A 15,218-nucleotide genomic window follows, 5' to 3' on the forward strand; every position below is an offset into this window, starting at 1 on the left:
TTTAAGACTTCTTCACTCTTACTTTTACTGACCCATTATATTCGTCTTCATCGTCAACACCTCTCTTAGACATCCTAAGACACACCTATTTATACAATCCCATGGTTCGCAGACCATTGGTGGATCTACAAAAGCCGATTCAACTTACATAAAAGAAGGGCAAACCCTTTATGACACTTTGACTATCTTTGTGCTCCATGACCACAACTTGCAGAGACTTTACATTTTATACAACAAAACTTGAGATTTTGCCCGAAAATTGACCCTAAGGGACCCCATCCCAACAATGAGTCCCACATTCATGCTTGGAATTGTTGTGTGTGGAGCATGATTGTTCAGAGGTCTTTGTTTCAGCCGGATGTATACCCCAGGAATTTTGTACACCCCTCCACGCAGGGGGGCCGATCCCCCCCAGCTGGGGGGTCCGGGGGCCAGCGGTCCCTCGGCGGGGGCTCGGGGGTAGCGCCCCCGAAGCTAAAAAAAAATGTAAAATTGCCTTGTAAAAGTATAGTAATTTCTGGTCAATCTGTGTCGTTCATTAGGAAGATGATCTGATGGTAGAACTTATGTTTAGTTTAGGGTTTTTTTCCCTAGAAGGCAACCCCTTTCTTTGTATGAGGGCATTGTATTTGAGGCTGTGAAATAGATGTGTATTCTGTGAGCGAGAAACAGAGAGGTGAGACTGTGAGAGAAAACAGAGGATATTACAACGGATTTGCTGTAGGTTGTGTATCTTCATTTTGCTGGATAATAGAAAGGAAGGACTGGCTGTTTGGGGTGGACGTAGCCCAAACTAGGTGAACCATGTATATCTGTGTCTCTCTTGTTTTGTGCGTTTTCTGTGTTTATATTTCTGCAATATTTTATGTGTTCCATTGCTCCATAATATATAATTTCCTAACAACTGGTATCAGAGCCGAAGGTCTATTTGGTTGATAAACTCGCAGGAAAGAAGGGTTCCTGGTTCGAGTGGGAGCAATGGCAGAAGATGGTAAGTTTAGGGTCGAGAAATTTAACGGCCAAAACTTCTCGCTGTGGAAGATGCAAATGGAAGATTATCTGTATCAGAAAGATCTATACCTACCATTGGGCGGAAAAACAAAGATGCCGACGGGTATGAAAGACGAAGAATGGAACCTTCTCGATAGAAAGGCACTCGGAACAATACGGTTGTGCCTTGCTGCGTCAGTCGCCTTCAACATTTCGAAGGAAACCACGACAGAGGGTTTGATGCAGACATTGTCGAAACTATATGAAAAAGCCTCGGCCTCAAACAAGGTACTTCTTATGAAACGGTTATTTAATATGAATATGTTGGAAGGTGGATCTGTTGCAAACCATTTAAATGATTTTAATATAGTTACAAGTTAGTTAAGTTCTGTAGGGGTAAACTTTGATGATGAAGTTAGAGCTCTATTATTCTTGTGCTCATTACCAGAAAGTTGGAATGGTTTGGTAATGGCCATTAGTAAATCCGTTTCTGGATCTAGTACTTTAAAGTTTGATGATGTTGTCGGTGCTATCCTTAGCGAGGAAATGCGATGGAAAAGCTCCGGTGAGACATCGGGAAATTCCTTGAGTGCAGAGTCTAGAGGAAGAAAAATGGAAAGAGGAAAGAGCTCAGGATATCGCAGTAAATCAAGGAAAGGCAGATCCAAGTCCAGATCGGGGATAGTGTGCCGGAAATGTGGAAAGAAAGGACACCTAAAGAAAGACTGTACATCTCGGAAGGGAAAAGAAGGAGATGCACAACAAGAAAACAATCATGAAGCAAATGTGACAGGTGAGGTGTTACAAGATGCTTTGATTCTTTCTTTCGAAAATATTACTGATTCCTGGGTGGTAGATTCAGGGGCTTCATTCCATGCCACACCTGATAAGAAATACTTTCATGACTATGTTCAAGGAGATTTTGGACAAGTTCGTCTGGGTGATGATAAACCCTGTAAAATCGTTGGAATGGGTAAGGTTCTTGTAAAACAGCAGAATGGAAACCAATGGCTATTAAAGGAGGTAAGGCATGTTCCAGATCTAAAGAAAAATCTGATTTCAACAGGGCAGTTAGGCAGTGAAGGTTGTGTGACAACTTTCACAAATAAAGCTTGGAAGGTAATTAAAGGAGCCCTGGTAATAGCAAAAGGCGAAAAGGTTGGTACATTGTATTTATGCAATGGTATATCTAACTCTGTTAATGCTTTAACTTCCAAAGGAGCAGATGCAGCATTATGGCATCATAGGCTCGGACACATGAGTGAAAAGGGGATGAAGATTCTTCACTCAAGGAATTTGTTGCCGGGTTTGAAGAATGTTGATTTGGATTTCTGTGAGAATTGCAATTATGGAAAACAGAAGAGAGTCAGATTTCTCAGAGTTGGGAAAGAAAAGAAGAGTGAAAAATTAGAGCTTGTGCATACAGATGTATGGGGACCTGCTCAGGTATCATCTCTCGGTGGCTCTCGTTATTATGTTACTTTTATTGATGATGCAACTAGAAAAACTTGGATTTATTGTATTAAGAATAAATCTGATGTATTTGATACTTTCAAGAAATGGAAAGCTTTGGTTGAGATTGAGACAGGAAAGAAATTGAAGTGTCTTAGATCAGACAATGGAGGTGAATATTGCAGCAAAGAGTTTGATAGGTACTGTTCAGAACATGGAATTCGTAGAGAGAAGACAGTTCCAAGAACACCACAAGAAAATGGTGTGTCAGAAAGGATGAACAGAAAAATCATGGAGCGTGCAAGGTGCGTGAGATTGCATGCAGGATTTCCTTTACAGTTTTGGGCAGATGCTGTAGATACTGTTGTTTATCTAATAAACAGAGAGCCTTCAAGTTCCTTGGATGGTGGTGTTCCAGAGGAAGCATGGACAGGTAAAAAGGTAAACTACTCTTTTTTAAAGCCTTTTGGTTGTGAGGCCTTTGTCCATATTGATAAAGAAAATAGAACAAAGCTTGAGGCAAAGTCAAAGAAATGTACCTTTATTGGATATGGTGTTAATGATTTTGGTTATCGCTTATATGATTACGAAAATCACAAAATCATTAGGAGCAGAGATGTAATATTCAATGAAAAGGTCTTGTATAAGAATCAGTTGCAGGAAAAGAAACAGGAAAAGGAAAACAAGGAATACACAGTTCTTGATGAAATCACTGAAAAAGGAAAGGTGTCTGAAAATAATAATAATCAACAACCACAACAACAACAACCGCCACAACAACCGCCACAACAACAACAGGCACCCCAAACACCTGAAAGTGGTGTTAGAATATCTACCAGGATAAGTAGACCCCCTGAACGATACTCGCCTTCATTATATTATTTATTGTTGACTGATTCCGGTGAACCCGAATGTTATGAAGAAGCAATGCAGGTTGAAAGCAGGAAGAAGTGGGAGGTAGCCATGGAAGAAGAGATGGACTCCTTAATGCATACCCAGACTTTGGATTTAGTCAGGTTGCCTGTAGGAAAAACTACATTGAAGAATAAATGGGTTTACAGGCTGAAGGAAGAAGATGGAGGAAAATAGAGGTATAAAGCTAGACTTGTGGTGAAGGGGTTTGCACAGAAGAAAGGTATTGATTTTGATGAAATATTTTCTCCTGTTGTTAAAATGACTTCAATCAGAACCATTTTAAGTCTTGTAGCAGCTGAAGATTTTCATCTTGAGCAGTTAGATGTAAAGACAACCTTTCTCCATGGGTATTTGGAGGAAGAGATATATATGCAGCAGCCACAAGGATATGAGGTGAAAGGGAAGGAGAAACTAGTGTGCAGGTTGAAGAAGAGCTTGTATGGCTTAAAACAGGCTCCAAGGTAGTGGTATCTAAAATTTGACAAGTTTATGTCTGAACAAGGTTATACTAGATATCACTCTGATCATTGTGTTTATTTGAAAAAGCAAAATGATGGCAGCTATATTATATTGTTATTGTATGTAGATGACATGCTTGTTGCAGGATCTAACATGCAGGAAATAAATGTGATCAAAAGAAAATTGGCAAATTCATTTGCAATGAAGGATTTGGGAGCTGCAAAACAAATCCTTGGTATGAGAATAACTAGAGACAGGAAAAATCGTAAATTAACATTGTCTCGGAATGAGTACATACAAAAGGTGTTGAAAAGATTTAACATGCACAATGCAAAACCAGTTAGTACACCTTTTGCTATCCATTTCAAACTTAGCAAGGAAATGTGCCCAAAGACCCAAGAAGACATGGATTATATGTCTAAATTTCCATATGCATCAGCGGTTGGAAGCTTAATGTATGCAATGGTCTGCACAAGGTCTGATATTGCACATGCAGTGGGAGTTGTAAGCAGGTACATGAACAATCCAGGAAAGGAACATTGGATGGCAGTGAAATGGATTCTCAGACATTTGAAGGGTACCACAAATCAAGCATTATGCTTTGGTGGTGCAAACATTTCTCTACAGGGATACGTTGATGCAAATATGGCAGGTGACAGAGATAACAGGAGGAGCACTACAGTATATGTATTTACTGTTGGAGGAACAGCTGTTAGTTGGGTTTCAAAAATCCAAAGTGTTGTTGCACTTTCAACAACAGAAGCAGAGTATGTTGCTGCTACAGAGGCTAGTAAAGAAATGATTTGATTACAAAGGTTTATGGGTGAATTGGGTAAGGAGCATGATAAGGGCACATTATACAGTGATAGCCAAAGTGCCATTCATCGTGCAAAGAACACAACATTTCATTCCAGGACTAAACACATACAGCTCAAGTACCATTTCATACGATCAATGTTGGAAGATGGAGAGTTGAAGCTGGAAAAGATACACACTAGCCAGAATCCTGCAGATATGCTAACAAAAGTTGTAACCAGGGAGAAACTGAGAATATGCTCAGTTTCAATTGGTCTTCAAGGATGACAATGAAGATGAGAAACAACCAGGTCCAAAGAGGAGTCATTGTCCAACAAATGAAGCAACGGTGGAGTTTCTACAATCATTCTCCAAGTGGGAGATTGTTGTGTGTGGAGCATGATTGTTCAGAGGTCTTTGTTTCAGCTGGATGTATACCCCAGGAAGTTTGTACACCCCTCCACGCTGGGGGGGACTTGTCCCCCCGCGGGGGTCCAGGGGGGCCGATCCCCCCCGGCTAGGGGGTCCGAGGGCCAGGGGTCCCCCGATGGGGGTTCGGGGGCAGTGCCCCCGAAGCTAAAAACAAATGTAAAATTGCCTTGTAAAAGTATAGTAATTTTTGGTCAATCTGTGCCGTTCATTAGGCAGATGATCTGATGGTAGAACTTATGTTCAGTTTAGGGTTTTTTACCCTAGAAGGCAACCCCTCTCTTTGTATGAGGGCATTGTATTTGAGGCTGTGAAATAGATGTGTATTCTGTGAGTGAGAAACAAAGAGGTGAGACTGTGAGAGAAAACAGAGGATATTACAACGGATTTGCTGTAGGTTGTGTCTCTTCATTTTGCTGGTTAATAGAAAGGAAGGACTGGCTGTTCGGGGTGGACGTAGCCCAAACTGGGTGAACCACGTATATCTGTGTCTCTCTTGTTTTGTGCGTTTTCTGTGTTTATATTTCTGAAATATTTTATGTGTTCCATTGCTCCGTAGTATATAATTTTCTAACAGGAATATGTCACAGGGGCGGATGGTTGAAGAGAGAATTGGATATGCCATTCTATGGTTGGGTGTAACATGGTAGTCCCATCCTGTGTTGGATATTGCCTTCAGTAATAAGAGGTTCTCTCTTGTATATCTTATGTATAAATGTATTGGTTTATATGTGGATTTTATGGATGATGTATCCTTCATATTTCTGTTGTTATTATGTTGGTTATAAGCATGTATTATGACAGTGATGATGTATGGGTTTCTCATGTTTTCATTGGTGAATGAATGAAAAATGTATCTATGACCTAATAGATGATAATGCAGATAATGATATAAGGGAACACTCCTTCTTAGTGATTCTCAAATAATTATGAGACCCTTATACTTAAATATGTTGTTTACGCCTGTAGACCCTTGCCTTTTCCTTGCTTTGGATTCGTAGATTCAAAGTCCCACTTCTTCTATTTAAAGTTATACTCAATCTTGACATGTTTATTGTGTTGGCCTAGTGATCGAAGATGGATTATAGTAAAGCTTGGTTTCTATTGATGAGGGTGAGGTGGTTTATCCTCGGGATTCCTTGGTTGGCTATTTTGGATTGAGTCCCACATTCATGCTCGGAATATGTTACAGGGGTGAATGGTTGAAGAGAGAATTGGATATGCCATTCTATGGTTGGGTGGAACATGGTAGTGCCATCCTGGGTTGGATATTGCATTCATTAATAAGAGGTTCTATCCTATATATCTTATGTATCAATCTATTGGTTTATATGTGGATTTTATGGATGATGTATCCTTGATATTTCTGCTGTTATTATGTTGGTTATAAGCATGTATTATGATAATGATGATGTATGGATTTCCTCATGTGTTGATTGGTAAATGAATGAACATTGTATCTATAACCTAATAAATGATATTTCAACTAATGATATAAGAGAAAAATGCTTCTTAGTGATTCTTTGTTAAGTATGAGAACCCTATGCTTAAATCCGTTGTTTACACATGTAGATTACATGTTTTTGATATGTTTGACAAAATGCTTGTCATCGCTAGTAGGGGTCCAGTCAATCCCTTGTTGAAGTAAATGCATTTGTATCATCATTCCCTTATTATCTTTCTATTCTGAAGGTGCGTTTGAGATCTAACCAGTGACCCGAGCTTTAGATCTGAAAAAGTAGCTCAAATCTTGGGGACGCTAGCACAACACTAAGCAGAAAAGTCCTTGTACCTTGGCATACCATGTTGTGGGAGCATCTAGAGCCTTCTAGATGAATGCATGCCCTTGTCATGGGAGCGTTCGAGGGTTAATTGGTCTAAAAACTCAGTGAATCCCTGGGGCTGGTTACCTTAGAGGTTGGGATGAATCTTGGGAGTTCTGTTGCTGATGTGGAAGGTCTGTATGGTGTGTTTTTGTTGATTCCACTTCGTCGATTGCAATCACGTTTTTCATGTATTCCTCATTTTTCATGTAGCAGGGTCCATCGAAACTATGGAACATGGGTACTCCTTGGATAAAGAATCAAATTCTGCATCCAACAAGAGTTTCTACTTGAAATTTGAGTAAACCCATAAGGAGATAAGTTGAAACTATGAGTTGAAAAAATAGCTTTCTCTTTTTTCCCTCTAAAATTTGATGTAATATAATCGTATTTTATTATTTCCACTATTATTTTAAAATTTCCTTAAGAGGCCCATTTTAGACCTCAAAATTCCCCTAATGGGTTTTCTTTTTAGAAGGATGATCATTGTAAATATTGCGTCGAGCTAAGTTATAAAGCTCCATGGGCAGTATGTTTTCTTTTTAGAGGTTTTACTGAGGTATAGGTGGGGTTGAACATTGAGGACTGTGCACCCCAAGGGGGAGGGTTCCGTAACATCCCTAGTGAAATTTCCATGTAATAAAAGTTAATAAAGGTAAAATAATAACCATGGTTGATGGGACACTTGTTCCAAGCTGAATGTTCAGCAAGACATCCTAGTGTGGGTGTTCATTTGGTTTATTATGACTAAGGAAATTGGAAAAGGCAATAGCTAAGGTTTTGGAAAGGAAAAATGGAATTTTTGGCACATTTATTTATGAAAATAATGGAAAATAGGAGAAAAGGGAGGTGAAAGGTCATAGGTTGCACATGAGGAGGAAAATGAAGGAAAATAATGGAAAATAAAGAAAATAAAGGCCTAATTGATAAAAAGGTTTTGAGGGTTAGGTTGTACCTTTTTCTCAGTTCAGCTTTGGATCTCCCTCATTATTCTCTCTCTCTCACTCTTGGACACTTAGAGAGTTTTCTTGGCGTAGTTTGGCATTGGATCAAGAAAGGAAAAGAAAGTAAGAGGAAGGAAGAGCAGGATCAAGCAGCTACGAAAATATTCTTTGCAATTATCGATTTACAATTGTGTTTTCATTACTATATTTGGCATGCATGGTATTTCATGTGGTTATTTTTTTGGTATGGCATGGTTTTTTCCAGGTGTGATAGTGTTTTCAGCCTAGCATTGCCATTTTGGGATAACCATGGTGTGATGGGTTTTCATGTTTTAGTTGATTTGGCTTGCCAGATGGATTCATTGTTGAGTGAGGTGGACCTCCAAATGATAGAACACATGGCCTAGTAACCCCTGAACTAGATTGTAGTTTGCGGTAAAGCTAGATTTTTTGTTGCCTCGGTGGTCCTAAGAATCCTCGATGGGTAAATGGCAGGATATATGGTAAAGCCTAGATGTGGTTTCCCTTGATTAGGCCTATGAATCCTTATCGGTGAATGGTGGAATGTACGGTAAAGCCTAGTGGGTGGTGTCCGAGTTTACGGCATAGCGATCCCCTGATCGGACTGTGGATTGTGGTAGATCCAAGATGCATTACGGTAAAGCTTGGTTTCTATTGATGAGGGTGAGGTGGTTTAGCCTCAGGATGCCCTGGTTGGTTATTTTGGTTGAATGGTTCCCACATTCATGCAGCTTGGAATATGGCACGGGGGTGAATGGTTGAAGAGAGAATTGGATCTTCCATTCTATAGTTTGGTGGAACATGGTATTCCCATCTCGGGTTGGATTTTGCATTCATTAATAAGAGGTTCTCTCCTGTATATCTTATGTATACATGTATTGGTTTAAATGTGGATTTTATGGATCATGTATCCTTAATATTTCTATTGTTATTATTTTGGTTATAAGCATGTATTATGACAGTGATGATGTATGGATTTCCTCATGTTTTGATTGGTAAATGAATGAACAATGTATTCATGACCTAATAGATGATAATGTAGATAATGGTATAAGGGAAAAATGCTTCTTAGTGATTCTCAGATAAGTATGAGACCCCTATGCTTAAATATGTTGTTTACACCTATAGATTATATATTTGTGATATGTTAGACGAAATGTCTGCCACGGCTAGTAGGAGTCCAATCAAGCCCTTGTTCAAGTAATTGAATTTGTATCAACATTTCCTTGTTATCTTTTGTTCGGAAGGTGCCATTTAGTTCTAGGCAGTCACCTGGGCTTTAGGCCTGAAAAAGTGGCTCAAATCTCGGGGATGTTGGAAGAGAACTAAGCAGAAAAGTCCCTGGACTCTGGCATACCATGTTGTGTGAGTGTCCAGATCCTTCTGAACGCATGCATTCCCATATCATGGGAGGGTTCGAGGGTTAATTTGTCTAAAAACTCAATGTGACCTAGGAGCTGGTTACCTAAGACGTTGGGATGGCTCTTAGGAGTTCTGTTCTTGATGTGGAAGGTTTGTATGGTGTGTTTCCATTGATTCCACTTCCTTAAGGTCACCTAGGAGGTTTAATCCCATCGTAGTAGCCTCTCGTCACATGGTTACCCCAATTGTCCGGTTACTTGGGTAGATGTGGGAGGAGGGTGTTACAACTAGTGCATTCTTTGTTAACATTGCATCTCTAAAAAAAATGTGTTGCAACAATCTAAACAGACTCTACTTCGATATGACGAAACCAACAGATGCACATCATAATTACTAGAATTTTTTGAATTGAACCAATATGAAAAAAATATAGATTTTGAAGATTGTTAACATAGCACCATGTTTCTCAACATATTAGTTAAAAACTAAAAATATAAAAACTACCAATTAAAGAAGACAGACCAACGTAATGCACCATAAATTTTCCATTTTTTCCAGAGTGTGCTTTGGAAGATACAAAATTTTGATTTCGCTAAATCATGTTCACATTCAAAAAAAATTTGCACACATTTTACTAGAAAATTAGTTAAAATTAGAAAATATCTATGAAATTCCACAAAAAATATATTGATTTGAAGTATATTCAATTATGAAAATGTTGATATTTGTTCTGAAAGTAAACTACCCATATTTAATGGAGTTGAACCATTCAAAACTTGGAGAAAGGTGATTAGGGCCGAGTTGTTGCAGAGTTGCAGGATCTCAACTGATTAAAAAAAAAAAAATCGGCTGAAAAAAAATATTTTCAACTGAATTGCCTTTTGCCACGAATGGATGTTAAACTAAAGGGAAAAATAATTCGGCAGAATAATTTTAAAAGTTCAACCAAACATTTTTATAAGTTTGACCAAAAAACCTATCCATATTTTCTGTCGGCCACAAAATTGAAATGGTGCGATCCTCCAATATAATTGTTTTGTCCAAACACTATAAATAAACTTGGCCAACACATTATTTTGTAGTCACATTCTTCATGTGAAACTTTTAAATTCCAAACTTCTTTGCATCTAATTTTTGGACAATTTCTTTTTTTTTGGGGCTGGATTTTTAAAGTTAGTTTTTTGGGCTGGATTTTGAAAGTGAGTCTTTTGAGCTGAATTTTGAAAGTGAGACTTTCGGATTGAATTTTGAAAGTGATTTTTTTGGGCTGAATTTAGAAAGTGAATTTTTTTGCTCGATTTTGAAAATGAATTTTTTTGGGTGGATTTTGAAATTGACGTTTTTGGTTTTGATTTTAATAATCTAAATAGATTGAATTGTCATGGGAAATTAAAGAAATTGCAAGGGAAAATATGATCGAATAAGAGACATTGAGGCTCGTAGAGAATACTTGAGAAACTATAACAAAATATAGAAGGAAGTGTTGGAAGTAATGCTTCCATGTCATGTGTAGTTGTTAGTGTGAGTCCCTAGGCATCAATCTAGAAGGTGTTGATTCCTATGTAATGAGTTGGAGTCCTGATCTAGATGTGTCGAAGTCTGTAATTTATGTCATATATATTTGTACTTGTGGTGATCAATAAACATATCTAAGTGTGGTTTGTTGTCTGCAATTAATTGCTCTCTCTTCTCTCTCTATTTTCTATCATGGTATCAGAGCTAGATCTGGCTTGATTCCATCACAGGAAGGCCATGAAAATGTGAGAGTCTTCAGTGTTATTGTTCTATACATAGATAGATTAATATAGATGTGTGATAGTTGATTTCTATTGTGAGCTTTATTTCTCCCTGTGAGTGTGGTTTTCTAGATTTAGATTTGATATTAAGTGAAAGTTCTACTCCATTTTCTTTAGAATATCTACAACTTCATAAATCTACAAAGCGCTGCCTTTCATTGCATGTGGCACAAGAAGTGGTGTACAAGTTATACATCCTGTTTTGAAAAGAAGAGGTCCGCAACATTGTCATGATTATGGATCTACATCATGGGTCCGTCTGAAGAGGTAGAGGAATTTTGGAACATGATCTCGTGTAATTATCAGATTTGCACTCGGAAATGTTTGTGTGAGGAGTCCACAGAGTTACAGACATAAGGCATTTGTGGCAAAACACATCTAAAATTTAGATGAGCTCCAGGATTTATGAATTTTGGGTGTATTGTGAGTGTATTTTATAACGTGTTGTCCAAGCCTTTCCCCAGTCCAACATCATTTTGCAGAAAATACTCCATCAAGCAAGGACTGCTGAAATTATAGTGGGTCGTGTATGTTTTGATTTATTCTTCAGTGGCACCCTGCGTTTGTATGATGTTGTCCTCCTATGCAAGCTCTGGAAAGAGCCTACTTGTTCATCGATTCGAGCAAGTTCATAGAGAATCAGAAATTGTCGATAGAGAGCCGACCAATAGACAATGTATCCTTAGTGGAATGATTGGCTTGGAAATAACAATAACTTCAGTCCCTCAGTTGAACATTAACAAGATTCAAAGTGAACGAGGAGGACATGAGCAGCTCAGTGTGATCTGACTGTGTGTTGTTGCGTGTGAACTGTGTGACCGAAAGTGGCAATGCTTCAAAGGTCTTGAATTCATTGGTCATGGAAATGGATGACTTGTTGATGAAATAGCAGAGCCCACCTCTAATTGTTGAGCTGAGTGCAGGGTTTCTACACTGCCATAGGAAAAGAGGTCGATCTGATATTTTGTTGTAAGCATTCTGATGTGATTTCAACATAAGCAAGTTTTGATCAAAAGAATTCCTCTTCCACGCAACATTTTATAGATTGCAGATCTGTCATGGGCCATCTGGGAAATCAAGAAGAAGGCAAACAATGACATTAATCTTCAAAGCAAAACTTATTTTGCAACAAAATATTTTCTGGTTCGCTGAAGAATTTGAAGTTCGATCTTCATATGGTGGAATTATTGAAGAGTTGTCCATGTGGAAGTTCATTCCAAATTGGAAAGAATGATTCCATCGCTCAAATCCCAACGACGTGCAAAAATGACTTGTTCATGTGTTAAGTTTTCAAGTAGCACATCCATATGGACAATGAGATTTGTCTATTTGGATAACTGTGGATAGTTCAATGTAAAAGAATGGAAATCGGTTTTGTTGTCATCATAAGACTGTTGGGTTCTCTGTTCTATTTTTATTGTTTCGTTTAAGTTGTGTGAAAAAAAAATATGTTGTTGGTAGAAGATTTCATGGTGCAGTTTTATCAAGTGTAAGGTGTGAAAAATCAAATGAAGAACCAATTATAGAACAGATTAACATATTTTCAAATTGGTGGTTCTTGATGTATATGGTGACACAAGAACATATCACGAATTTGATTATGTATAATCTGTTATAAGTTGGTGGCGTTGTGTGGAGTTAGGAACATCAGCTTATAGGTTCATTTGATTGTGTGTTTAAGAGGTCATCTTGTAAAATTGACTTCTGAATACATTCAGTATCGAGACTGCCTTCCTAAATAATTGGGGAGTATAGCGGAAGACCATGTGTTCAACAGATGGAGGTATGTCAATAGGATGGATCAGTACCGAGACTAACCCATCGTGCTCCACGAGGTCAAGAAGTGCCAATTCTGAAAAGTACATCAAATATGGTCTGAAGCAGTTATGTTTTAAATGGAGTTCAAGTGATAGCTCAAAGATGTGGTGGTGAAAGAGCGATGTTTGCAAGATTCCAGAGTGGATGCGAGTCCTTATGAAGGCTAGTCATACATATATCATATTTTTGTTTTAATATGTGCTTTCCATGTAAGCATTAAGGGAGGGTGTTGGAAGTAATGCTTCCATGTCATGTGTAGTTATCAGTGTGAGTCCCTAGGTGTTAATCTAGAAGGTGTTGATTCCTATGTAATGAGTTGGAGTCTTGATCTAGATTTGTCGAAGCCTGTAATTTATGTCCTATATATTTGTACCTGTGGTGATCAATAAATTTATCTAAGTGTGGTTTGTTATGTGCAAACAATTGCTCTCTCTATTTTCTATCAAGAAGAATGCTTAAATATTGAAAGGGAAAATCAATCTCAACAAGAAGTTAAACTAGGTATGTAAATGTAAATATTATAAATTATATTTAAAATTTAATAGTATATTGTGGAATTTAATTATTATTTGATGAACTGATTTGAAAAATATTTTTCAGTGTAAGCAGAGAGATATTTTCCTCATAACATTGATGATGAGATTGAAAATGTTGAAAGACAAAGTAAAAAATAAAATTAACCAATGATTGATGATGTTATTGAAGATGTTGAAAGAGATTCAAGTGAAGAGGTTGAATCACCCTTAGGTATGTAAGTATAGTCATGTATTATTGAAATTATACATATTTATTAGTTTCAATTTCATCGACTCTATTTTTTAATTTAGTTATTTAATGTATATTTATACCCATTTACATTAAATTCTCATATGTACAGATGAAATCAATATCGATGATGAGATATTAGAAAATGTCGAAACTGACACATATGGAGATAAAAAATTTGACCATGTTATACAATATCATGTTATTCTCATTATTGATTAGTTCTTCAAAGATGAAAATGTAACAGTTCAAGCTCAAATTTTGAGAGGCCTCTTAACATCAAAGAAATTAAAAGAAACTACAACACTATTCAGCATTCTAAAATCAACAAAATATAAAAAGGTGAAGTTAAATGTGATTCAAAATATAAATAGTTCTATAAAATTAATTGGAATATCTAGAAAGAAAAGTGATCTAGATGCACATATAACAAGACAAATGGCAATGGTTTCATCAATTATTAAAGAAAATAGTTTTGTAAAATCTATGGAAAAAGAATTAGGGACCTCACAAAAAACATTGCACAAGCATAGGAAATTTCAGTTGCAAATATATGTAAATGATGAGCTTTCTTATTGGAAAGTTATTTGTAGGCAACCATACAAAGATAGACTTGGAGAAGATGTTAAAAAAATAATATATGAATATTGGATGAAAAAATCACGTATTTCACAAAAAGTAAGGGATGTGATGTGGCGAAGAAAAGCATGAAATCAATATGAAGAACATGCAAAACATATCTTGGTCACCACTCAGATAGGTTTGTTCAATAAGTTCATAGAAGAGAATCATAGAATTAATGTCTCAATCAATACTTTTGAGCAACAAAAACCATGGTATATTAAATGTATCATTGTACGTGATACTTGTTGTTTACATTATCATATGGAATTTCAATTATATAATGCCAGATTCCTTAATTTTGGTAAAAAAAATTGGAAAAATTCACTTCCTCCTTCCACTATCCATGATTTCATATCTGAAATTCTATGTGGAAGAGAAAATCATGAATTATTTTACCAAAAGAAATGTGTTGGTGGTAAAAAATGTGATCATTGTGGAAATTTGACTTTGTTTCATGAAAAATATCCTATTGATATGAATGATCAATCATTGTCCAACACAAAAGTGAAATGGAAGAGATATGAATATTTCCATACATCGATGGGTTCTAGTAGTACAAGTTCTAGAAGGATTGATTTATAATCTTGAACAAGAAATTTCTATGATTGAATTTTTAAAGAAATTTGAGACTGGAATTTATAAATACACCAAACATTCTCATAAAGCTCGATGGAAATACTTGCAATTCAAAAATCCCGTGAAATTTTTCCACAAGGGACTATTTTGTCAATAGTTGATTTTGGAGAAAATTACACATTTGTTGCACAAAATAAAATACATAGTGAATATTATCATTCTAACCAAGTCTCTATATTGCTTGTCCATGTTCTATATAGACATGATGAACAAAATGTTGGTCATAAAGAAAGCACTAGTGAAAATTGACATGCTATTTAAAAATATCATTTTTATATCAACGATGATCGTAGACATGATACACATTTTGTACAACATATTTTTCATAAGATTTATGGCTCATTGAAAGGTGTGGAATAAAATTCAATGAACATTGGATATGGTAAGAT

Source organism: Pinus tabuliformis, chromosome X (genome assembly GCF_031772625.1).
Source record: "Pinus tabuliformis cultivar Carrire ecotype Pingquan chromosome X, CPIR1, whole genome shotgun sequence".
Taxonomy (NCBI): domain Eukaryota; kingdom Viridiplantae; phylum Streptophyta; class Pinopsida; order Pinales; family Pinaceae; genus Pinus; species Pinus tabuliformis.